This window comes from Erinaceus europaeus, chromosome 4, assembly GCF_950295315.1.
Source record: "Erinaceus europaeus chromosome 4, mEriEur2.1, whole genome shotgun sequence".
Taxonomy (NCBI): Eukaryota; Metazoa; Chordata; class Mammalia; order Eulipotyphla; family Erinaceidae; genus Erinaceus; species Erinaceus europaeus.
In genome coordinates this window covers 41020959-41046036 of record NC_080165.1, presented here as the reverse complement: position 1 = coordinate 41046036, position 25078 = coordinate 41020959, and the positions used below count along the sequence as shown (strand labels likewise).

Sequence of the window (25078 nt, the reverse complement as noted above, 5' to 3'; positions counted from 1 at the left end):
GTTGTTTATGATACAGCAAATCCTAACAAAGGGATAGTTCCAAGTTAACCCAACTGCCAAATAAACTGATTACAGCAATAACTATCTATTACCTTCTTAAACCCTAAGACAGCAGGAACCTCCTGCTTCCTCTATAGAGCCTATATTTCCCCCAGTCCTGGAACCTCTAGGGTGGGACTCACTTTCCTGCATACTTCTTTCAACTCATACCAAATGATACTGCATCTGTCCATCCCAACCTAATCAATGCAACAAGTACCACCTCAACATGCTTCACTTCAGACTGTGTCCAGAGACATCAGGTTTGGAATGCCAACACTTCAGCCTCATTACTTGGATGAGACCTTTCCTTTCATAGGGTTCTCTAATTATATTCCAGGTGGTTCACTTCCTAACAAAGTCCCAAAACCTAGATATAGACTAGGTGCCGTGAGATAAGGCATATGTTCACATGTATCCATAAATTAGGGCAAAATATATACCTGAAAGCAAAAGTACACAATAGTCTGCAGTGAGTCAGTATAAAGTTAATAATGAAATTGTATCTACTTAGACTTAGATGACCTCCTCACCTTCTTTCAATTATACTTCCCTCACTCACAAGAAAAAAAAAAAAAAAGGAAACATTGACAAAACCATAGGATAAGAGGGGTACAACTCCACACAGTTCCCACCATCAGAACTGCCCATATCCCATCCCCTCCCCGATAGCTTTCCTATTCTTTATCCTTCTGGGGATATGGACCCAAGGCTATTATGGGGTGCAGAAGGTGGAAGGACTTGCTTCTATAATTGATTCCCTGCTGAACATGCTCCCAGCCGGTCTCTCGCTTTCCCTAGCGAGGCAGAGTTCTGGAGAAGCAGGGCTCCAGGACACATTGGTGGAGTTATTTTTTCTTTTTTTTTAATAGTTCCACACAGAGTTTTGGATAAGTTGTTCAATTTCCTTGAAATATTTCACTGGAATTTTAATAGGAATTACATTGAGTCTATAGGTTACTTTTGGCAGAACAGCCATTTTAATGACATTCATTCTTTCAATCAATGAACAGTGCTGTTATTCTATTTCTTTATGTCATCTTCTGTTTCATTCAACTTTTCCTTTTTGTCCTTGAAAATGTCCTTCACTTCCTTTGTTAGATTTATTCTTAGTTATTTTATCTTTTTGGATTCAATGTAGATATGATTGCTCCTCACCCCCCCTTTTTTTTCAAAAGGATGTTTCAAGAAAGAAATCCCACTATCATTTCCAAGTACTTTTTCAGTCCTCACCATCTGTTATCTGGATTTTAACAAATTATTTATAAAATGGAAATATTGACAAGACTATAGGATAATACGGGTAGAATTCCACACAGTTCCCACCACTAGAACTCTGTATCCACTTCCCTCTTTGATAGCTTTCCTATTCTTTATCCCTCTGGAAGTATTGATCCAGGGTCATTATGGAGTGCAGAAGGCAGAAGGTCTGGCTTCTGTAATTTCTTCTCCGCTGTACTTGGGCGTTGACAGGTCGATCCATACCTGTCCCAGCCTGTCTTTCTCTTTCCTTAGTGGGGCAGGGATCTGGGGAGGTGGGACTCCAAGCCTCATGGGGGAGTCATCTGTCCAGGTATGTTGAGGTTGACATCATGGTAGCATCTGGAGCCTTGTAGCTGAAAAAGAGTTAAGACATAAAGCAGAGCAAATTGTTAATTAATAATGAACCTAAAGGGAAGAATATTTAGATGAAGATTTGGGATCTCCATTTTGGAGAAAGCTAATAGGTCTGTTTTAGGTATTTTCCAATTATCTGGCTTTTAACATAGTTGCCTGGCCAAAGGAATGCCTATTTTCTCTTCCATTACCTGTTTTCTCAGGAAGATTCCTCTAATTAGTTTCAATTTTGTAGTCAATTATCTACTTGAGTTGGCAATTAACTATGAAAACTAAGAGTTTGGTTAATGTTATAGAAGACTGTGAATTTTTCATTTGCATGTGACTCGCAATTTTTGTTTCTCATCTCTTGTAGTGGAAATATAAGCTATAAAGATTCTGAAATAGAGTATTTGCTATGATGTACATATTCTTGTTTCTTTTAAAGTTCTCTCTCTCTCTCTCTCTCTCTCTCCAACTGATTTCATACCAATGCTTACAAAACTCTTTACTACTGTCAGAAGGGAGGGAGATAGGTCTGAGGCCATTCTATCCCAGTAATGGAAGAAGGGTGTCTCAAGTGTCACTGCATGGTGGCTGGCTCTGTACCTCTGTTGCTCATGCCTTGTGCTAAGCCTTAAATTTGCAAGAGACTGACTCAGGATCCTTGCTTCCATCCCTGAAGATGCCACACAAAATGGAGTGAGAGAGACTAGAGTGATTACTACACAGACACAAAGTTAGGAATCGGGACATGTGCTGTGTTGTCAAAGAGACTCATAACTTCCTTAAACTTTCACCTTTGCAAGCAGAAGCATCAGCAGTACCGGGCCTCCTTCCTCATCTGATCCTGAAGAAAAGTGACCATTGTCTTCTCAACCTGATAGTCCCTCCAGATGAGCCTGGAGATGACAATAAATAATAAATAAATATGTGTGTGTGTGTGTGTGTGTGTGTGTGTGTGTGTGTGACAGAGAGAGAGAGAAAGAGAGGAGAGAGAGAGAGAGAGAGAGAGAGAGAGAGAGAGGAGGGAATGCACCATCATTATTCCTGGAGCTTCCAGTTGCATTTTCAGTTGCTTCCTTGTAATGCATTAGCGCAAACGCAGGTGCTTACACATTGTAAAGTATACATACTACTGGTTAGCTATCTCATGGCCTGATTCTCTCTTTTAAACAGATTTTCTTTAAATTGGCATGCTTCATAAACTCACTCTCTCTGGGATATATCTCTTGATTTATTTCTATGTATGTACGATATATCTAGTTATTTCTTTTTATCATTCTTCTTTAAAGTTCTTTTTTCCTCATTTCTGCTATAGTTGGTATAAGACTTTTATCACTTTTTCCCTCTCTTCTAGTGGATTTGAAAACAGATGAAATTTTTTTTCTTGTGATTGATTTAACATTTTCGGTATCCTATGTATTTGGTTTCTTAAAAATAATAAATGTGTTTTTTCAAGATGGTTCTGATCTTATTTAGAATATATAGAATTAAAACACATGAGCTTGCAAAATAAATAAATAAATAAATAAAGTAGCCAAGCTTTTTTTTTTTTTTTTTGATGAGAACTGTGATGTTTAGTGATGGTGGTAGTGGTGTTTGGAGATTGGGGGATAGAACACTGATGGGAGGTACACTGTGAAATTACAACATTTTAATCTTACAACCTTATAAATCATTGCCCAATCACTAATTGAACAATTACTATTCTTAATTGCAATGATATCAACATTTATCATGGGGGTGGTGGTGATTTTTGCTCCCAATATCTTCACTGGTGTCTGGAGATACAGTTTTTTGAAATTTATTTTTTTGCTGTATGTGTGAAAGTCCAGAGCACCTCATCACTCTGGTGTATTTACTGTTAGATATCAAATCCAGGTTTTCATGCCTGCAGAGGCTCCTGCCTGGCTGCTAGAGGTATTTTCGACTGTCTAGAATAGAAAGGATTAAAGATGTTATTTTTTAATTATCTTTATTTTAAAATATTTATTTTATTTATTCCATTTTGTTGCCCTTGTTTTATTATTGTTGTTATTGATGTCATCGTTGCTGGATAGGAGAGAAATGGAGAGAGGAGGGAAAGACAGAGAAGGCGAGAGAAAGATAGATACCTGCAGACCTGCTTCATTGCCTGTGAAGCAACTCCCCTGCAGGTGGGAAGCCAGGGCTCAAACTGGGATCCTTAAGCCAGTCCTTGCGCTTTGCACCATGTGCACTCAACCCACTACCTTACTGCCTGGCTCCCTAAAAATGTTATTTAAATCTAGTGTGGAAAAGGCCCTGAATGTTGCCAAATATTAAACAGGACAGTGACCTTCCTAGTAAATAATTATTTGGTATAATATGTCAGTAGTTCTAGGTAAGAAATTCTGATGTGCATGGAGGTAATTAGTCATTGTTTTCTGGAAGAACCAATGCTAAATTTTCACAGATTCACCCTACATATTTTATATTTTTTCATGTCACATCTTTGAATGTGCTTGTAATGAAATTAAATAATTTCATTAAATAATTAGCTGTATAATTTCTGTAATATCTTGAATCATATTAAAATGGTTAATTATCAAAATTAACTTATCTGCTCAGCTATATGAAAAAACCTAGCCTAATGTATATTTTTATCTGTAAAGAGAAGTCAATAAATGTTGGTGGGCTTTCTTCCTGTCTTAAGCCACTTAGGACTATTGATAGTATTCTTCTAGCCATCATAACTGATGATCAGGAAGGGGAGATGGTGGCATTCTCATACACAGCAAGAACAACAGGGAGGGTCCTGCTTGGTCCATGAATTTCACTGACAATTGAGAAGGAAAAGACAAGACATACTTCATTGACTCTAGCTCAGTAATTGGGCTAATTAATAAGTGTGTACTAACAGAAGTCCCCAAAGTATGATTTGCATTCTTTCTGATATAGGTCTCTCCCAGTCCACCTACTACTGCTCAATGCTGAGTATAGACCTAGACAAAGGGAGTGAAGGAGAGGAGGAAAAGGCAGATAACAGCCCAATGTAATCAGCATTTTATTACAGTCCTCAGGAAATAGGAATTGGGAGGGGGGGGAAAGGAGGTTGGAGAAAGGAAAGTTAATTATGTGAGGTTATTTGACAGGAAATTACTAAATACAAACAGACAGAAGAAACACATTTTAAAGCAGAGTAGGAAATCTCAAGTTACTTCACTGTGTGTATTCAAAACCCCCAAAGCAAATTCTGAAAATAGCAGCTTAAACAAAAGCTATCTTATCAGATAAAAGTATTTCAAACACAAAGGGAAATTTATATATTGGGCAGGCAATCTTAAAATAAATTGATTTTGTTGATAGCACTGAAGATTTAATTGTGGGAAAACCCCCTTAGATGTCTGAATATATCTGGTAAATGTTTTGAATTTATTTTGGATTTGACATCTTAGTTCTATAAAGGTAGGTGTGTGTGTGTGTGTGTGTGTGTGTGTGTGTGTGTGTGTGTGACTCTGGAAAATTATGCTATAAAATGTAAAGCACCTGCCTATTTGCTTATAATCTGCATTTAGATTTTTGGGTAAGTCTCGTGACTGATATTTCAAAAGAATGTTTTATTACTTAAGCAAAAAGACCTTGGCAAATTTTATCCAAAGTATTTATTTCCAGTTGTCATATATTTTAAATATATCAATCAGCTTCAGAATAATTTAAATCATATCACTTGTTGTTATTTTGTGACAACAGGGAAAGTGCAGAATTTCTGTTAATGGATGGAACTTATTTGATAGTATTTTTCTTTAAATGAGTGGATAATTAAGTAGCAGGACCATTTCCTACCCCTACCCCTAATCACTTCTGGTTCTCTGATGACTTATTGCTGAATAATTATTGTTCCAGACTTAGAAGGATAGCCAAAATATATGAATATTCTGGCCTTTTGGGGTAATGTTGCCATTCTCTCCCACCTTCAGTAAACTCACACATAAACTATATGCATACTGATCTTTTTAATGTGACTTTTACAAGAAAAAACAGCTTGTTTTGTAGCTGTTCATAGTGGGATTATCTAAGATCTTTTTTTTTTTAATAGTGGAGATATTGTATCATCATGTCACAGAATTATAGTCTGAGTGAATGTGAAATTGCACAGTCTATGGGTAAAGTTACACATTCCAAGTCAGTTCAAAGGGAAAGCAATATTTTGAAAACATAAATGAAGCTCAAAGTCTGCATTCCTTTTCAAAGGCCAACACCTGTGGAAGGAATGTAGATTGTTTCCACTTGACCTTCAACTGCTGAGCTGGGTGAGGTACTTAAGTGTTATGGTGGTGGAGTAGGAATGCCTCTCTAGACTAGCACTGTCTCCCGGGGCAGCACCTGTCCTGTCTGTTGTCAAGAACAAAAAATACAGCACCTATCAAGAGTAGTCAGTGCTTCCTAAGCTTTGCTTTGAAGAGCTTTGTTTGCTCATATGCCATTAAGTCACTGAATGTCAGATGATAGATGAGTGGGTGTAGGTAATGTGAAACAAGTGATAACCTCCTAAGCAATTAGGTTTACATTTTGCAAGTCTTGGAAAACCCCAGACAGTAAGTACTAGTACACTTAGTCTGAGTCCTCTGTGAGTAGTAGTTGAAAGAAGATAAAGGCATCAATAATGTTCCAGACAGATTCTCATGATGCATAAATAATTCCTTAGAACAAAATTAGCTGCCTTGAGTGGTGCTTCTTCTTTCGACCACTTGTATCAGTTCAGCAATTTATTGTGGTGTCTGAAGGACTAAATACACAATTCAATATCTTGGAAGATTATGTAGGAACATTCTTTGCAGACTAGGATTTTATTAATCTACATAATTTTAAATCAGAAAATTATGACTGGCTCATTACTCATTTATTCATTGAATACTTATTCATTCAACAAACATTAGTACTGGTTGCCTACAGTATACTGGTAACAGTTTTCCGGACTAGAAGTGAGATAATAAGTCATAATTGATACTTTTTCTATTTAACAGAATGTATAGTTTAATTGTGGTTATGCTTCCTATAAAACTAGCTTTGTGATATTGGGCAAGGGACAGTTTTTCTTTACTTCGGTTCCCATATATACTTTAAATAATTTCTCTAGATGACCTGTATTATCCTATTTAGTACTAATCTTTTCTGGATATATATATATATAGTATATATACATATATATGTATATGTATATTTTGTGGACTGTATTTATCTTCATGACCTGGCTTTGTGCTCTAACAAGTGACTTAATATGTGAGTTCCAAGTAGATCTCATTAGATGGTTATATTTTGATTAGAATCATTGATTTGATTTCCACTTGGGCCATTTACTTTTATAAGTTTATACAAACTTTGTATATTTTTGATTGACTAATGCATGCATACAGTTTCCTATCTCAAGTTTAAAGTAAAAATATGGGTTTCTGTGCTCGCTTAGGCAGCACATATAATAAAATTGGAATGATACAGAGAAGATTAGCATGGCCCCTGCACAAGGATAACATTGGAAATTTGTGAAGCATTCTATATTTTTATAAACCAGTCCTATAATTAAAAAGAAAAACAAAACAAGGATTTCTGATGGTCATTTTCAAAAGTTTTGGAGCATTATCTACCAACACAAAGGAGGATTGTCTTATGTCTTTCTTAAGGCAGATACTGGCCTACAGCACTTGGATTGTTTCTGGTTCAAATTCAGTGTTATCCAGCAGAACTTGGGAAAGATTTGTTCAAGTTTAGATATTCCACAATTTCATAAGATTGGAAATGCTGATGAACTCAACTTTGGTTACATTTACTGATTTTAAAACTAAAGCTTTATTGACACACAGTCCTATCCAACTTTTTGGTATTGTCAGTGGCTGCCTTTGGGTTCTAAAGGTATAATTGATAAGTTGATAAAAAGATAGCATAAGGGAGTCCTGTGGTAGCGCAGCTGGTTAAGTGCACGTGGTGTGAGGATCCCTCTTCGAGCCCCCTGGCTCCCCACCTGTAGGGGGTCGAACTTGTCTGGAGGTGTCTGTCTTTTTCTCCCCCTCTCTGTTTTCCTCTCTTCTCTCCATTTCTCTCTACCCTATTCAACAATGACATTAATAACTACAACAATAAAAAACAAGGGCAACAAAAAGGGGAATAAATAAATAAAATAATTTTAAAAAGAAGATAACATAAAAACAGTATTTGCTGTCTTGCCTTCCTAAATGGGAAACTTTACTGATACCTGGATTATGAGATACACTTGTATAATTTAAAGTCTCAAACTCTAGATTTTAAGGTTGTGTATAGCAGGAATGCACTTTTGAAAGGTAGAGTACTATCTTTTTTTTTTTTGTTTTCTAATATACTACTGAAAATGATTCCTGTTTGTGCCTTTTAAATTCATGAATAGAACTAACAAGACTTGATAGCTATAGTGTGCAAGTTATTATATGCAAGGAGTTGAGTTCAAGCCCTTGGTCCCTTTCTGGAGGGGCAAGCCTCATAATCAGTCAAGCTTGCTGCAATCTCTCTTTTTCCTCCTCCACCACCCCCTCCACTCTCAATGTCTCACTGTCCTATCACATAAAAGAAAGAAAACAAAATTAGATAAAATGGCTGCCAGGGGGGAGTCGGGTGGTTGCACAGCGGGTTAAGCGCACTTGGCTCGAAGCCAGGGACCGGCATAAGGATCCGGGTTAGAGCCCCCAGCTCCCCACCTGCCGGGGAGTCGCTTCACAGGTAGTAAAGCAGGTCTGCAGGTGTCTATCTTTCTCTCCCTCTCTCTGTCTTCCCCTCCTCTCTCCATTTCTCTCTGTCCTATCTAACAACGACGACAACAATAATAACTACAACAACAATAAAAACAACAGGGCAACAGAAGGGAAAATAAATAAAATTAAAAAATTAAAAAATGGCTGCCAGGAACACTGAATTTGTTATACATGCACAGAGCCCCAGTGCTAGAACCTTGGTGGAAATATAAAAAAATATATATATAATTACATTACTTATTTTCTTGGGGGTGGGGAAGTTAGTTTCCATGGGATGGATCAAATTGAATATGATTAATGATTGTTAAAAGTATTTTTATTCTGTTAAATAACTGGTTCTATGGAACTCAAGAATCTTTTCCTTCTTTACATTTTAGCTGTGAAGAGTGATTAAATACTTTAGAGATTTTTAAGCACTTAGGGACATGTTTAGAATCTTTTCTTTCCATTTTTTTGGTGTATTATTTTATTTTTTTATGTTTTGTTTTAGAGAGAAAGAGAGACCCAGAGAGAAAGAGAGAGCACTGCTCAACTCCAGTATATGGTGGTGCTAAGGACTGAACCTGGGATTTTAGAACCTCAGGTATGAGAGTCTGTTTATTCAACCACTGTTGTCTTTCCCCAGCCCATTCTCTTACTGTTTGCACATGTGTATAGTTTATGGTAATTTCATACTGTATTTGGATCTACAGAAACATTGAAGTCAAAATTAGAGAAAATTAGTCTTTCGTTCAGGGAGTTGGCAAAATGTAAAGGCAGCATGAGCTTAGATGGCAATATTATGAAACTAAGGACAACTCTGAGGGACAGAGCGGCAGCTGGCCTGAAGGCAACATCAGAGTAGGTTATTTGGTATTTTCTCAAGGGTTTCTTTCTCTTTTTCATATTTATTTATTTATTTATTTATTTATTTATTATTGGCTAGAGGCAGAGAAATTGAGAGGGGATATATATATAGAGAGAGGGAGAGGGAGAGGGAGAGGGAGAGGGAGAGGGAGAGGGAGAGGGAGAGGGAGAAAGAGAGAGACTTGCAGACCCGGTTCACCACTCATAAAACTTTCTCCCTGCATGTAGAGAACAAAGGCTTGAATTGAACCTGAGGCCATGTGCACTGTAATGTGAGTGCATTTTTCTTTTTCTTTTTTTCTTTCTTTTTTTTTTTTCTATGTTATTAATGGGACTTGGTGCAGGTACTACAAATCCACTGCTCTTAGTGGCTTTTCTTTTTTCTTCTTCATTTTATTGGGAGAGAAGGCTCACATAGAGAGGGAGAAGAAGGAAAGATAGACAGCTGCAGACCTGTTTCACCGCTTAGGAAACATCCTTTCTGCAGGTGGGGAGTGGTGTGGCTTGAACCTGGATCCTTGCACAGGTCCTTGAGCTTTGTACTATGTGCACTTAACAGAGTGTGCCACTGCCCAGCCCCTCTGAAGGGTTTCTGAATAGGTTTGTGTAGACCTGGATTTCAGTTTAAAAGAGTGTCAAAGTAAAAATTGTCACTGCTCAGCAACTGTTTACAACAACAGACATTAAGGAGAGAAAACAAAAATTAGAATCAAACAGGGCACTTTTTTATGTTCAGATGAACTTTCTATGACTAGTTCCAACACACTTTCTGACCATTAGTTTTCTTATTAATTAAGTTCTTTGCCATTCAAAGTGAAAAATGAAGGAATTGTCTCTAACTTGGGACTTCATGTTTTACATCCATACTACTGGAAATTTTGAGTTGACTTCATCTGTATTTGTTGACAGTATGCTACATATTATATATTTCCTGCCCTCTTTGCACTTACATTTATTGGCATTAAGTAGTAAATTAAGTACTTTCCTACAATGCCATGTATCCTTCACCTAGGCATGTAGAAGACAGGGACATTCAGAAAGAGCTCCGAGAGGACGAAAATGCTTCTGAACCATTTTGGGGGCTCCTTTTTCCTTTTAAGGGGAACATGTGTAAAGCATGTGGGCAGGCCTGAGAGCTGAACCATAGAGGATTGCTGCACAATCCCCTTCTCCATTACACACCACAGTCTAGCTTCACTCACTTCACAGTTTTCCCTTGGCCTGATCTTGCCTGAGAGAAAAGAGATGTGTGCCAAAGACCCAGGCTGTGTCAGACAAACAGCTTCTATTCTGAGTGAGAGAGATTAGGTCATTCGGGTTTGTGAAACAAACCCCACTATAGCTGTATCCAAAGTGAATCAGACAGACCACCAAGCCTTCTCTCTTCCTCCTCACAACCTTGTCTGGCTTTTCTTGATGAATTCTGCTCCGTTCCCTGGCATTTTATAGACTCCTTTTTCTCTTTCCCAGGAGATTTCATAATTAAGTGATATAAATAAAGACAGGAAATCTGTAATAAAGCAGTAACTTCCATGTATGCCAGAGTAAGTGGAATAAAACAAAAAAAAAAAAAAGAGGGAAAAAAAATAAAACAACTGTCCAGCCCACAAAGTAACACACAGTCTGGTGGGAAGAGATCAAAGGGCAGCCATATGACTGAGCTCCAGAAGGGCGCCTTTCCCAGGCACCCACATCCTGCTCCTTCAGAGCAGGGACAAGTCAGATGAGGAAGTGGCCTGTAGCACCCTGAGTGCAGTTCTCAGGGATATGGTCTCTGTTCAAGGACTCCAGGAGTGTGAGTATGGGAACGATAAGCACACATCTGCTAGTGTTCATAAACATGGCTCCAGGAGGCAGGGTTTTAATTTACTACTCCTGCCTCTGCTAACCTCCCAGTAATCCTGTAAAGATGTCAGGTACAGATAAACCCAGGGTGGGGAGGGGAGCGGGTAAGCCATATCTAACAACCCCTGTATCAAATAACTAGAGAATCCTGGGATCTACTTGCCACAGGAGTACCCTCATCTTGATTTCATTGTTTTTCCTTTCCCTTGAAGGGTGGGATTGGAAGCAGAGATGGGAGGAGAATCGGCAATGCTGTGGAGTTGCTGACATCATGTAAGGAAAAACCTCAGATGCTGCTATTCTCATTTGGAGAGCTCAGCAAAAAGGCCAGCAGACAAGCCTGCCACTGTTCCCTAATCCTTCCTGCCTCTGCTCTTAAGAATCATACAAAGGCAGACAGGCAGCAGCTGCCTTGGAGGAACTGATTTGCTTCTGTTGAAAGGAAGCTTACTTTTGGCTTTGCTACACTCTGGAATTATTACCTGTAACTATAAGGAAACCAGGAGACTGCAGCTGTGAGGAGGATTGGGGTGGACCCCTCCCATACTAGACTGTGAATACTCTGATGTTCCATGCAGGGCAGGGGATCCATGCTTCCTCTCCAGTCTTTCAGTGTTTCTGTAGATATACTTAGCAATGACAATGCTGGTTTGGGAATTTCCCTGGGATGGGCCAGGACTTGTTTCCAAAAGAACACCTTTCAAAGCATGCAGCGACTTTAAGAAATTAGATAATTGTGTGATATTTATAAAATGAATTACGTTGTGCTAACAACAAAGTCTGGGCAGCTGTGCCTGAAGCTTAAGTAAATAATACCTTATGATTCATTAAGTTTTTTTTTTCTTGAGGTATGAAGGCATTTTTTTTTTTAAGATGCTGCTTTATAGCTGAGTCTTAGAAAAAAAAATAGGTAACATACAGTAGGTAATACAGTAAAATGTTTGCATCTGGGTGGTTCACAATGTGTTTAAGTTGCCCTATTTCATTTAAGAGACACACTGAGTAAACATTTAAAAATTCTTATCCGTGCATGTAGAGACACAAAGATAATACTTTATTGCTTCTGCCCTCCATGAATTCTCAGTCTGGTGATGGAGACAGATGTATAAACAGATAATTACAATACAGTGAAATAAGTGCTAACAGAAGGGTAAGAGAACTGCTCTGTAGTGGTAGAAAGGATAGATCCATTTACAGTGAGTGCAAATGGGGAGGAGGGAAGAGCCTCCCAGACAGTGACATCTGAGCAGTATACATAGAGGAGGAGGGGTTTTGAAAGCTGAGAAGGAAGGATGTTCTTGTTCATCAATCTCCTCTTACCTCTGGGCCTTTGCACATTCCTTTCTCTCTGTCTTAGAAGTGTCTATGATATTTCTTCTCTGGTATAATTTTTTTATGTCCCAGATTCCATTTTGCTTCCTAAGGCAATCAAGACTTCTCTGAGTCAAAACCTTTCCATTATAAATGGTCAGTGTCTCTGCGGTAGGTAACTTATCACAGCTGTACTTTTACATTATTTGCATGCTTATTTGAATGATATTTGTTTTTCCCAGTAAGCAAAGACTGTCTCTTTTTGTTCAGTGCTCGTTTTTGACTAAGCAAACATTTATTGAATGACTTAGATAAAGGGTATTCTATGTGTAAGACACAGATTGCATGTTCAATGAACAACAAGTAGCTAGTTATATTGAATCTTGGATTATATATAAATAGGGGGAAGCAGAAGGTTAAGCCATTAGGGGAAATAAAAAGTAATCTAAGCTTCTAGTTTTATACTATCTCAGTTAATATAGTTTAAGAATATTTCTAAGGTTTGCTGTTGGACTAAGGAAATAACTTGGCCTTCTTAAGCACCAACTTGTATGCTTGAGGCCTTAGAAGCTCCACTTCAATCCCACCCAGTGCCACCTTAAACCAGAGCCACTCAGTGCTCTGACTTTCCCTTTCTCTTCCTTTCATTCTCTCTGTATTTTTCACAACAAATTAATCTTGAAAAATATTTGATCTGAATTAACAAAGTCAAATGATTAACTTAATAGGTGAAGTACTGTAATTATTTTGGGATGTGATCTTTGCTCTTAACACATTTTAGAAAGAAGTATGATTGTTTAAGTTTTATATTCAGGCAAGACATAAAGTACTTAACTGTGTATCTCAATGAATTATCAATAATTGATCAGAAAGTATAGCTGTCATGACAGTTAAGAAATAGATGTGTTCCCAGGGGGCCAGGTAGTGGTGTACTTGGTTAAGTGTACAATTCATCATACAGGAGGACCCAAGTTCAAGCAACCCCCCCGCAACCTCACACAGGAGGGAAAACTTCCAGACAGTGAAGCAGGTCTGCAGGAACTTCTCTTTCTCTTAACCTATCTCCCCCATCCCCTCTCAAATTCTCTATCAGATTAAAAAAAAAAAAGGAAAAAATGGCTGCCACTGAGAGCAGTGGATTCATAGTGCTGGCACCAACTAAGCCCCAGCAATAGATACCTCTGGTAGCAATGATAAACAAGTAAATAAATAAATAAATAAATAAATAAGCTGTGTTCCCTGGAGCCTGAATTGTAAATATTAGTGTGTGTACAATATCAGTAGTGGTAGAGTATTATATTGAGGTTTCTGAGCTAAACTCTAGGGAAGTACACATTTACTAGAGTAGAGGAGAAGAATTTTTTAAAAACCTACTTTATTGAGTGATTAATGGTTTACAGTACAGTTGTTGATACATGGGTAAAACTTGGTCCTTTTCCACCATCATGTACCACAACCTCAAATCCTGTACAAAACCGTTGAATACTCTTTTTCCCTCCACTCCTTCCCCAGAGTCCTTTGCTTTGGTGTAATACAACAAACCTAGTCCAAGTTCCACTATAAGTGCAATCATCAATATTTGACCTTCTCTTTTTGGCTTACCTCACTTCACATGATTACTTCAGGCTCCATCTACCATGAGGCAAAGTAGACTTTATCATTCTTAATAGTTGAGTTGTAGTCCATTATGTGTATATACCACAACTTTCTTAGCTACTTATCTGTCATTGGATACCATGGTTGCTTCCAAGTTTTGACACTATAAATTGTGCTGCTATGAACATAGGCATACATAGATTTCAAGGCTAGGACTTTGCATCTGAAAATGACAGTCATGAATATGGGTAGATGACTTAGGAAGAAACAGGAAGAATGGATATTGAAAGAGCATGTCCATTTGAGCTTCAAGATTGAAAGTTAAGATTTGTATTGTACATGGAGAGGGATGCCATAAGAAAACTGCAAAAACTATCAATGAAGAAAAATCTGAATAATGGATATTCCCCAACCATAGAAAAACATCAGGAAAAAGAATTAAGTATTCATAGCATGGTTATCTAAACTAAATGCAACCCATGTCGTATGAAACAAAGGAACTTGAAATTAATCTGGAGAGATACATTTAATTACTTAAATAGCACTGAAGTAGACACTGTTTATTCCATATGATAATTGAATGGCAACATATAGAAAGGAAGAATATAGGTGGGGGTAAATAGCATAATGGTATGCAAAGAGACTGTTATGACTTAGGCTCCAAAGTCCCAGGTTCAATACCCCCTCACCACAGTAAGCCAGAGCTGTGCAGTGCTCTGGTGTTTTTCTCTGTGTCTTTCTCTCTCTGCACCTCTCTCAAAAATAAAATAAATAAAGTACTTTTAAAAATGTTAAGAAAAAAAAGGAAGAATATATCTACCTGTGTTTGTAATTTTGTGTATGTGTGTGTGTGTATGTGAGTCTGTAGTATATAATCATATCGGATACCATGTTTAGAGATTTCTACTTATCATTTATTTCTAGTATAAAAACAGTCCTGAGAATTCAATATTAGCCCTTTCATTGATAAGGGGATTAAGACTAAGAAAATTTATTTTAGTAATATTTCTGGTAATAAAGTATAGATAACTAACAATGGGACTGGAATATGATCTAAGGCTGCTTGGCTTTAAACTTGGGGCCTCTTATATTCTACTACAGTGACTTTTATTCAAGGAGATAGTGCTCCCATGTATATGTGTCTATATATTTAAAAAAATCTATAAATCTGAAGGCAAAAGCATCTTGAATAGTATTTGAGGGATAGCAGAAAGGCAAGAGAAAGAAATGGTCTTATTGTAGCCATATGCTAACGAGTGCCAAATTGATGGAGTAGTTTCTCTATAATGTTTTTAAATCTTGAGTTACAAAATTAGCATAGTAAAATACAAAGAGGGAGTGGAGACTTCAAATGTCCATACCACTGCAGGGGATTTTTATTTATTTATTTATTTATTTTTGCTTAAGTACAGCATGTGGTAAAATCTAGACTTGCCTTTTGAACGATTTTATTCCCAGAAGGTTACACAAATAACCAAAGAAACTAGAGCAGAAAGTTTAATTTACCAAATAAAGAAAATAAAAAATTGTTTTGGAAGAGTCAGTAACTGGGACAAAAGTAACATTATTTAAAAGTTCACAAGGAATAGAAATGAAGAGTTCGTACAGTTCCTTCTGTACCTAAGAGGCTGAACAGCTAACATTTTCCAAGATGCCAGTTTTCATCTTGTTCCTTATAGTGTTTTATTGAGAAATCTTTTAAGACCATGTGTAGATGAAAAAGAAAAAAAAAGTGTTTGCATGGGAAGTATGTGTGGTAAATTTACTGAAACCTTTAGCAGGGACATTCAACCTTAGAATACATTTGAAATTTATCAAGCTTCTTCTCTTAGTGAGAAATTAAGGCATTTCCTTTATATTATAAGCCAGAACTTTCCCACCTGTGTTAATTTAGTTCATTTAAATCTTAAACGAGAACTTTCTTTTTAAAAAATTATTTATTTCAGCAATTTAATAATCATTTACAAAATGATAGAATTACAGGGGTATACTTCTACATATCACCCACCACCACAGTCTTGTGGACATATCCTCTAGACTTTCAAGGATAACCACCATAATTTTCACAAGTCTTAGAGACAGTTTGACTCCTTTTTTTTTAAGTTCATATGTTTCAACTTTTTATATTTCATCTATGAATGAAGCAGTAGTTGTCTTTAAGAAAAATTCAGTTAATTAGATAACAGATAATAGAATTTAGTAATAGGAGTCCTTGAGCATTAAAAAAAAAAACAACTGAATGATAAAACTACTTGTCTTTACCTTTTCCCCTCTCCTCCATATTGAAAAAATGCCTTGCCAGGAATTGGTATACAGGGTAATTACTGTGTAAAATACTTCATGACTGAGGTTCCAGTGTCACAGACTCATTATTAGACACCACTGTAAACCTGATCTGAATAGCTCCAGTGAAAAGGAAAAATAATGAAAAAGAAGGAGGAGGGAGAGAAAAATGGAAAAAAATAGAGGATTAACTAAAAGTCCAGCATACAGGAAATCTCTGAGCTATCTCATGGACATCATCATAACATTATTATTATTAATAATAATAATTTAGTAAGAAGGCGAGTAGATAGAAGGAGAAGGAGGAGGGAGGAGTAACAGCAGGAGGAGGAAGAGGAATCATATTAGATATATCACAGCTCTGCTTTACCATCCATGAAAGCTCTCTTTGTGCCTTCCATGGTGTTCCCTTATAGTGCCAGGGCTCTAAACCAAGCCTTCTTCACACATGGTGAATTAGCACATGCTTGCCTAAGTGAGTTGTCATTCTTACACATTCTTAAAGTAGTTTGTTCCAGAAAAGCTACCTCACTCATATGTGAAGAATACAAATGTTGAATACATAATACTCAACCAAGATACTTGCTTCATAATAAAGATAGCAATCTTCAATATGTGAAGAAAATAATCTAGAAAAATGTTGCTGTGGCTCAAATATAGTACACAGCATTATAACATTACAAAATGAATATTAACTCACATAAGAAACATGGCAAGTAAAAATATGCACATCAAAGGAAGAGATAGGCAAGTATATGCAAGTGGTTAGTTGGAAAGGAGGGACACATAAAATGGGTACTGGTAAAAATATGTAAAAAATACAAAAAATAAAATAATTTCATAAATAAACACAAAATTAAAGAAACTCGAAACTCATGGTATTATATATGATAAATAGGCTGAAGAAGTCAAAGTAGAAAGATGTAGAGACAATTGCAAAGTACTAGAGAGAACATGAATTTCTGTTTATGCTAATGAATCATTTGTGTAGGTTTATGCCCACTGCTTTATCTTGTCTAGATTTAAATCAATGGTTATTTATGTAAAGGCTATGGTGAGCAGAACAGTGGGGCAAATGACATAGAGAAATTACTAATGTCAGCTTCTTGGGGATGTCATTATGTCATGAGGAGTTAAAAACACCAATGATAAGTAAGTGGCCATTGTGGGTGTGCTAGAAGTTTTTTTCCTATAAAAAGCAGAACAGAATATTCCTGTAAAAAGAAGGGAAGGATGTACTCACTTGTAGGCAGTTAGGAAAAATAATCAGGTAATGACTACAGGAGAGAGACAATGAGTAGAGTCTTGCTAGCTTACAGAGTAACAGTGGGGCCAAGTGCACCCAGTGAGTGCACACATCAAGTATAATAAGCTCCTGGCAACCATCTGCAGAGGAGAAGTTTCCCAAGTGGTGGAGTTGTGCTGCAGGTATCTCTCCTATCTGTCCATATCTCCCTCTCTATCTCTCACCACTATTCAAAAAGTAAAAGAAAAGAAGGGAGGAAAATGGCCTCCTGGAACCATGAACTTTGCATCCTCTGGGTCCTAGGAATAACCTTAATGGCAAAAATAAATACTTAAAAATAAAATGATAACTTAAAGAAAGTTAAACAGGGAATTGCCAAGCTGTCATTGGAGTGGAACAGCGGAATGAGAGAGACAGGGCTGGTTGGGCTAAACTAGTAAGCAAGAAGAAAGGTGAGGATTTGCAATATATGTATATATATGCCTAACAGTACACTGAACTTCGGAGTAATAAGGATTGCAATTCATTTAATGTTATTATTTCACATTATGTCTCACATATGTTGCATACTGAATAAAAGAATAAACATATGGGAATTGTGGTTCATGTAGTAGGAGGAGGATAAATATGCAAACTCACACATATACAGAATGGAAGTTGTCTATTGTAATTGATTAGTCAAATGTGGTACTTCCTTTTGGCTATCCATAGTTTTCTGTATATTCAATCAATTACATAAACTATATACTTTGAGGCAACAAAACTAAAGATTAAAAAACCAAAATGTGTGGTCCGGGGAGGTGGCACAGTGGATAAAGCATTGGACTCTCAAGCATGAGGTCCTGAGTTCAGTCCCCTGCAGCACATGTACCAGAGTGATGTCTGGCTCTTTCTCTCTCCTCCTATGTTTCTCATTAATAAATAAATAAAATCTTAAAACGAAACAAAAAAATGTTCCAGATTATATCATCAATTAGTTTTTTCCCTTCAAACAAAAAGGGAGAATCAGAAAGATAAAGAAAGACAGACATCACAGTATCAAAGCTCCCCCCATTTCCATGGAGTCTATAGGCTCAAATATGGCTTTCATGCATGAAAAAGCAGGCATCTAACCAGTGGAACTCTCTTGCCAGTCCTGTATTTTTGTTGTTGTTGCTTTTGATAGTTGAATTTATTGATTCTTATCCAAGTATACCTGCTTGATAATGTTCTATTTGTTATATATCCTGATGAACTATAATTGCTCAAATATTAGACAGTAGAAGAAGGTGGAAATAAATCAGACACTTTACTGTGTGACTCATCTACTTCATAGAATTGCATATAAAAGAGCCTTAGGGTAAGACGGCCAGTTTTGGAAATAGACACAAATAAGATCAGACAGAATTTGGAATTTAAAAGAGATACTGTGGATATGAGGCATAGCAAAAATGTGAGTTTTGTTCTAGATTGAGAATTTTGTTATGGAAGATTAGGCAATAGAAATAACTTGCCATTTCATCTTGAATCCAGCATTACTGCAAATAATTATAGTCCATGTGTATTCCTGAAGCAGGCCTTCTTAACAGGTCCCATCTTGTGATAGGGGAAGCTCATAGTTATAACTGTAATGCTTTATCTGCTCATTTGCTGCTTAGTGCAGGAGGGTTAGCCCAAGTTCTGTAATATTTGAACTCCCAAGATTAGAATGGAATCAATTTTATTTGCCCTTTGTTCAGTCACACACTGTTGAGGAAAAATACATATTCACTGTAAATTTATTTGTTCATGTGTAATCAGAAGTCAAATCTGTACAAAGAGTTTAAGTATATTTTTCTCTCTTCCTCCAATTCAAGTTCTCTGAATTGTCATGTGAGCAAAGATGGAAACTGAATACCAACAGTGCTCAGGCATGGTGAGCTTAAAAGAATGTAACCTTCCATAATTACTTCTTCATTGGATGTGGGCGTTGACAGATCACTCCATACCCTCGGCCTGTTTCTATCTTTTGCCTATGTCAAGCAGAGAAGCAATTACAGAATCCAGAACTCTTACCTTCTGTATCCCTCAAAGAATTCTGGTCCATACCCCCCAGAAGGGGAGAAATGTTAGGGAAAGATGACTAGATGGCTTTGAACTCCAATTCCATCGTGACCTGGAGAGAAAAGAGGAAAAAGAAAAGATATTCAGAAGTAGTAACAGGTATAGGAGTGTCTTAGAAAGAAAGAAAGAGAAGGCAGGGCCATAGGTAAATGGGAAAAATATATAAATATTGATAGTTATTGAAATAATAGTCAACTCATATCTATGACCTTGGGAAAACTACTGTAGTTTCCAATGGAGGAAATAGGGACACAGAACTCTGGTGATGGTAACAGTGTGGAATTATACCCTTGTTATCTCATAATTAAAAAAAAAAAAGAATGTAACCTTCCTTTTCCATCTTGCTTGAAAATGTTATGCTACAGGACTAGAGAGAGTCAACTTTTCAGCTTAAGTCTCTTTTCCCTTTGGTAGGACTCAGAATTTTAGATTTCATGGATGAATAGGCAACCTTACTGAGCGATTTGAGACTACAGTACATAAAAATGTGTCAATAGTTCAGGAGATGACTGATAGCTCTCCTTGTAACCAAAGCCACCTGCAATTTTTTATAGCACTACAGCATAAGCCATCTTGAACAGGTAATCAATTCTATTGCACAAACAGTCACTTCTGTTCACCAAGGAGGCCCACTTTTTTCTGTATGCAGGCATACAAAAAAATAACCTACATATCAAAACTTCTGGAATATTGGACCATTTTAAAAGCCAGTCTTCTGTATAACTGTTTCTCTGTTCCTCAGTGCTCTTTCAATTCTGAGTTAAAACAAAACAAAACAGTAGAATCTTTATCTGCAGCTATAACAAAGACCAGTGAAATTTTAGTGACATATTCATAGGCATACATACAAACACACATTGCCTAAGAAGAAAATGTTTTGGTTCAAGTATTTTTCTTGCCTAGCTTAGGCCAAGAATTTTGATCTTCAAAAGATTAGGAGAAAATTAATTTTTCTCTTGATGATATCAGATTGCATTTTACCCACAGCCTATCAAGAGCAAGGATTCATTTTCCTTTTGCTGCTCTCTGCCTTTGATTGAATTAAATATTGTTACAGTTTAAATTTGAAATTGATTTTTCTGATTATATGCCTGTGAATTAAAGTTTTGGTCAAACTTTCTCCTCTAAGTTATTTCAAGTATTATACTGCAAAATTAGTTATGCTGGGTTTTACTAGTCATTTATTTATCATTGTGGTACATATGATGCATTACTCAGCAAGATAAAAATATTCACATAGAAATTAAGGTTTTACTATTTTGAAAAAATTTTGAGCTTTGATTAGGTGACAGATAGGTAGGGGTTCTAGAATCAAGGGTTTAACAACAATTAAGTACTCTGTTCTAAGAAGTGATACTTGAGAGTGTAGGTGATCATTGAGAGTCTAAAGTCTAAAATCTGCTTAGTAGAAGCTGCACCTTTCTCCAGTAATGATTATGCCTCATAATTTCACAAAGACCAAGGAAATCACATCATTAGCAAATTATCATGCCTCGCCAGTCCAAAAGCATTTTCAGATTTGGATTTCATCTTAAAGCATGTTTGCTAGTTGCTTAAACTCAAGTACTTTTTCAGTGAAGAAGAATGCCAAATTCACTTTTACCAGGCAGTTTAAATCTATAAAATGGTCATATTTTAAATTAGTTAACAAACTCCAGGTTGAAATTTAACTTGGGAACATTTTTATTTATTATCTGGCCCCTAAAAGGAGTCTTCCAGTACATGGCCAACTGTTGCCACATTTTCAACTTATGTCCTATGCATAACTGAATGAATCAGTAGTTTCTAAATGCCATCTAGTTAGTATTATAGAAGTATGCATTCATATGGACCAAGTACTATATACATAAGTGAATTTTAATGTACCAGAGTTTAAAAAATTTATCTATTTTATTGTATCTTAATGTATCCTAGTATGACAAGTTTATCAATGCTTGTTTAAGTTTTTTAAAATGCTACTTGTTGTTAAGTTTTGGCATAATATTAAGGAAAAAATGTCCAAAATTACCTGACAAGGCTGTTAAATTATTTCTTCATTTTCAAACTATGTATCTGTGTGAAAATGGGTTTTCTTCATGTATTTTTTTTTTTCACCAGAGCACTGGTCAGCTCTGGTTTATGGTGGTGCAGGGGATTGAACCTCAGACATGAGAATCTCTTTGCATAACCATTATGCTATCTACCCTCCACCTTCTTCATGTATTTTAACCAAAGTAACATATCATTATATTTAATAACGCTACAGACATCTCCAGATATTAAGCCAAAAACGAACGAATTTATTACAGCATAGAACAGTATCACTAGTCTCATTACAATTTTTGAAAACATATAATTATTGTTAATACAACTCATCATTTATTTTATTACTAATGTATTCTAGATTATGGTTTAATCAATTAATAAGTACTCTGAATTTCATAATATCAGTTTGTATTATAGTAAATGTGATCTTCATATGAAAAAAATCTTCTAAAACCATGGTACTTTCTTTAAGATTAATAATGAGGTCTTGATAGTATCCAATTTACGAACCACTGTTCTAAGGGAATGGGTTTTCAATTCCATTTTTTAGGAAGTTCAAGTGTAGCATGCAAATTTACAGTGGGCTATGTTCCTAAGGACCCTAGATTTGCTTCCAATTCTCCTTTGTAGCAGTTTCGGGAAGTTCAGATTGGATCTGCCTAATGACACAGGACTTCCCATTCTGTGTACAACAACAAAGGGTGAAGACAAAAGTCTGTACATAAATTTAGTTGGTAGAGTTCATGTTTAATCTCTAATCGCTTGTGCCCCAGTGGTATAAAATCCTCTAGGATCATTTTACAGTTTCAGACTCCAGCTACTGAAAATAGAACATTTTATAAGGGCTCATGACATTTATTCTTCTTGAAGATGCAGCTCGCAACTCCGCATGCTAAAAGGAAATCAAAACTGCTTATCTGAAACATCTTCATCATCCATTTGGAAATGAAGAATTCAGTCTGCTCCACTTCCATCCCTGCAGGAAGCTACATGGAGCTGACTACTTCTCAGTCTGGACTTGATCTCAAGGTCACCTATGCAATTTTTTTTTCCAAAGCCTCAATGTCCTTAGTATTCTCAGGCATAATAGCACCAAGTCCATCAGTCATCATTTCTTTGTCCTTAATTTTCTTTTCTGGCTTCCTGCAATTTTAATCTCAAGTCTCTGCAATTTCTTTCCAGGTTTTAAGTGGCTATGCTGACAACCAATTTTCAGCTAATATTCAATGCATTCTTTACAAATAAGCCAGTCCCTACTCCGAAGGCTTTATACCTTTGGTCTTAAGAAAATTAAAGGTCTGACAGTAGAGGCTAAATTTTTCCCCTTCTCTGTGTGTATTTGCTTTGTTTCATGAATTTAAGGGGGAAATTACTTTTAAAAAATAGAGGATATTTATTCCTGATGTGCTCATTTAAAGACTTGAGTGTTGTCATTAATGAAAGGAATGAAATTGCTCTTCCATGTACATTGCACGCTACACCAATTCTCTCAGTGAGAGAAAGAGAGAGCGAGAGAGCGAGAGAGAGAGAGAGAGAGAGAGAGAGAGAGAGAAAGAAGGTGAATATTTGTGGTGAATAAGGAAACCATACCGTTGGGGTGTGGGGACTATTTCCTTCTAACCTTCTTTGGAGGCCTTATCTCTGGCCCCTTCTGTAAGCTGATCCAGCTCATGTCTGCCTGACACATGAACCATGCAAAGCTTCTTTTTAAAGAGATTTTAATGCCTACTTGACAGGCTAGGCTGAAGTCCATAAATGACAATAGGCTTTAAAAAAATAGTGAAAGGCAGAGTGCACCTGGTAGTTTTATTTATATATATTTTCTACCAAAAATCGTAAGTTTTCAGTAAAAAAACATGCCTTGGTTTGCCAGCAGTTCTGTATTTGGAAAAGAAATCCATCATATTTGCCTGCCTACAGATTACTTTTGGCCCTAATCTATCTTAAATCTTTTAAGGTTTTTTGTTTTATCAACTTTCCATAACACTAACTCATGTACTTAATATTTCTTCATCCTAGTCTGAAATTTCATCCTTAATTAGCCTCTGTGTGGCTAAGTATTAAATCATCACATCTTATAAAATAAACAACGTCTTTAAACCCATGATATTTGGTTAAATTGACTACATCAAAGACTGGCTAAGAGTTAAGAACTGAGACCACTCTTAAGGATTATATAAGGTCAAATCCAGAGAAACAATGAAATGGTTTAGGATCTGTCTAAATATAATCTTACAAATATGAAAGTAACCTAGCTTTATTTATGACCATTAGTACATTTCAAACAGTTTTCATTTCCTGCCTGTAGTAAGTAATGTAAGCAACTTTCGAATCTGAGTGTAATCAAGACAGTTCTAGTAATGGAGACAGTGATGGTGATGTCATGATGAGAGTGGGATGCAGATAGGACGGTGGTGCATAATGAGGGTGGTGTCAGTGGTGGCACTATCATGGATTAACTTCTTCCTATTCAGCACTTGCCACAGTTTGTTTTGTAACTTGAATACTATTCTGAAAATTAGATGTATTCATCTCTTTTGTATAGATACAAAAGGGGGGCAACTAGGATCCCCAAAAGTTGAAAGGATATGTGTGCTTAGTGTGATTTTTGATATAAACTTGGTGCCAGAGCTGATCCCAAGTGGGAAAAAAATTGGTTTAATCAGCTTTTTGAGAGACTTGCTATTTACATCAAAAGAAAAAGAGACACTTACTATACAGGAAAACATGCTGTACATAACATTTTCCCTAGTAGTATTTTAATCCTACCAGTATGCTGATGAGGTTGGTGGTCTTATTCTTTTCTTGAATTTTTTCCTATCCAAGATTACAATTAATGCTACTTATGACGATTTAGAGAGCTTTTCAGAGAACTAAATAATTTCAGGTGGTATTCTATTATAATGAGAGAGAGTTACAGAGAAGACACAGTGAGAAATACCAGCATTTCTCAGCTTTCACTTATGGTAGTGCTGGGTATTGAACCTGGGACTTTTGAGGCTCAGGTAGCGAACTAGGTTTAAAGTGAATGTTTTTTCTTTTCTTTTGCTGGGGGATTAATGTTTTTATGGTTGACAGTAGATACAATACTTTGTACATGCATAACATTTCCCAGTTTTCCACATAACAATACAACCCCCACTGGGTTCTCTACCATCCTGTTCCAGGACCTGAATGCCCCCCCCCACCCCCTCAGAGTCTTTTACTTTGGTGCAATACACCAACTCTATTCCAGGTTCTGCTTAGTGTTTTCTCTTCTGATCTTGTTTTTCAACTTCTGGCTATGAGTGAGATCATCCCATATTTATCCTTCTGTTTCTGACTTATTTCACTTAACATGATTTTCTTCAAGCTCCATCCAAGATGGGCTGAATACAGTTAAACTACCATTATTAATAGCTGGGTAGTATTCCATCATGTATATATACCACAACTTGCTCAGCCACTCATCTGTTGTTGGACACCTGGG

At 36.6% G+C, this 25078-nt stretch overlaps 1 long non-coding RNA gene and 1 other non-coding gene across 9 annotated transcripts in view; both read left to right on the top strand.

Annotated features, from left to right (window-relative positions):
- Positions 1-25078, top strand: part of LOC132538052 (uncharacterized) — a 259911-nt gene that overhangs the window by 25508 nt on the left and 209325 nt on the right. For all 8 annotated transcript variants that reach the window (XR_009549460.1, XR_009549459.1, XR_009549456.1 and 5 more), the window contains one exon: positions 22480-22638. This is a non-coding gene — a long non-coding RNA (uncharacterized LOC132538052). The remainder of the gene's footprint in view (positions 1-22479; positions 22639-25078) is intronic.
- Positions 7052-7159, top strand: LOC132538410 (U6 spliceosomal RNA). The gene has a single exon (XR_009549778.1). It is a non-coding gene; the product is annotated as a U6 spliceosomal RNA (small nuclear RNA).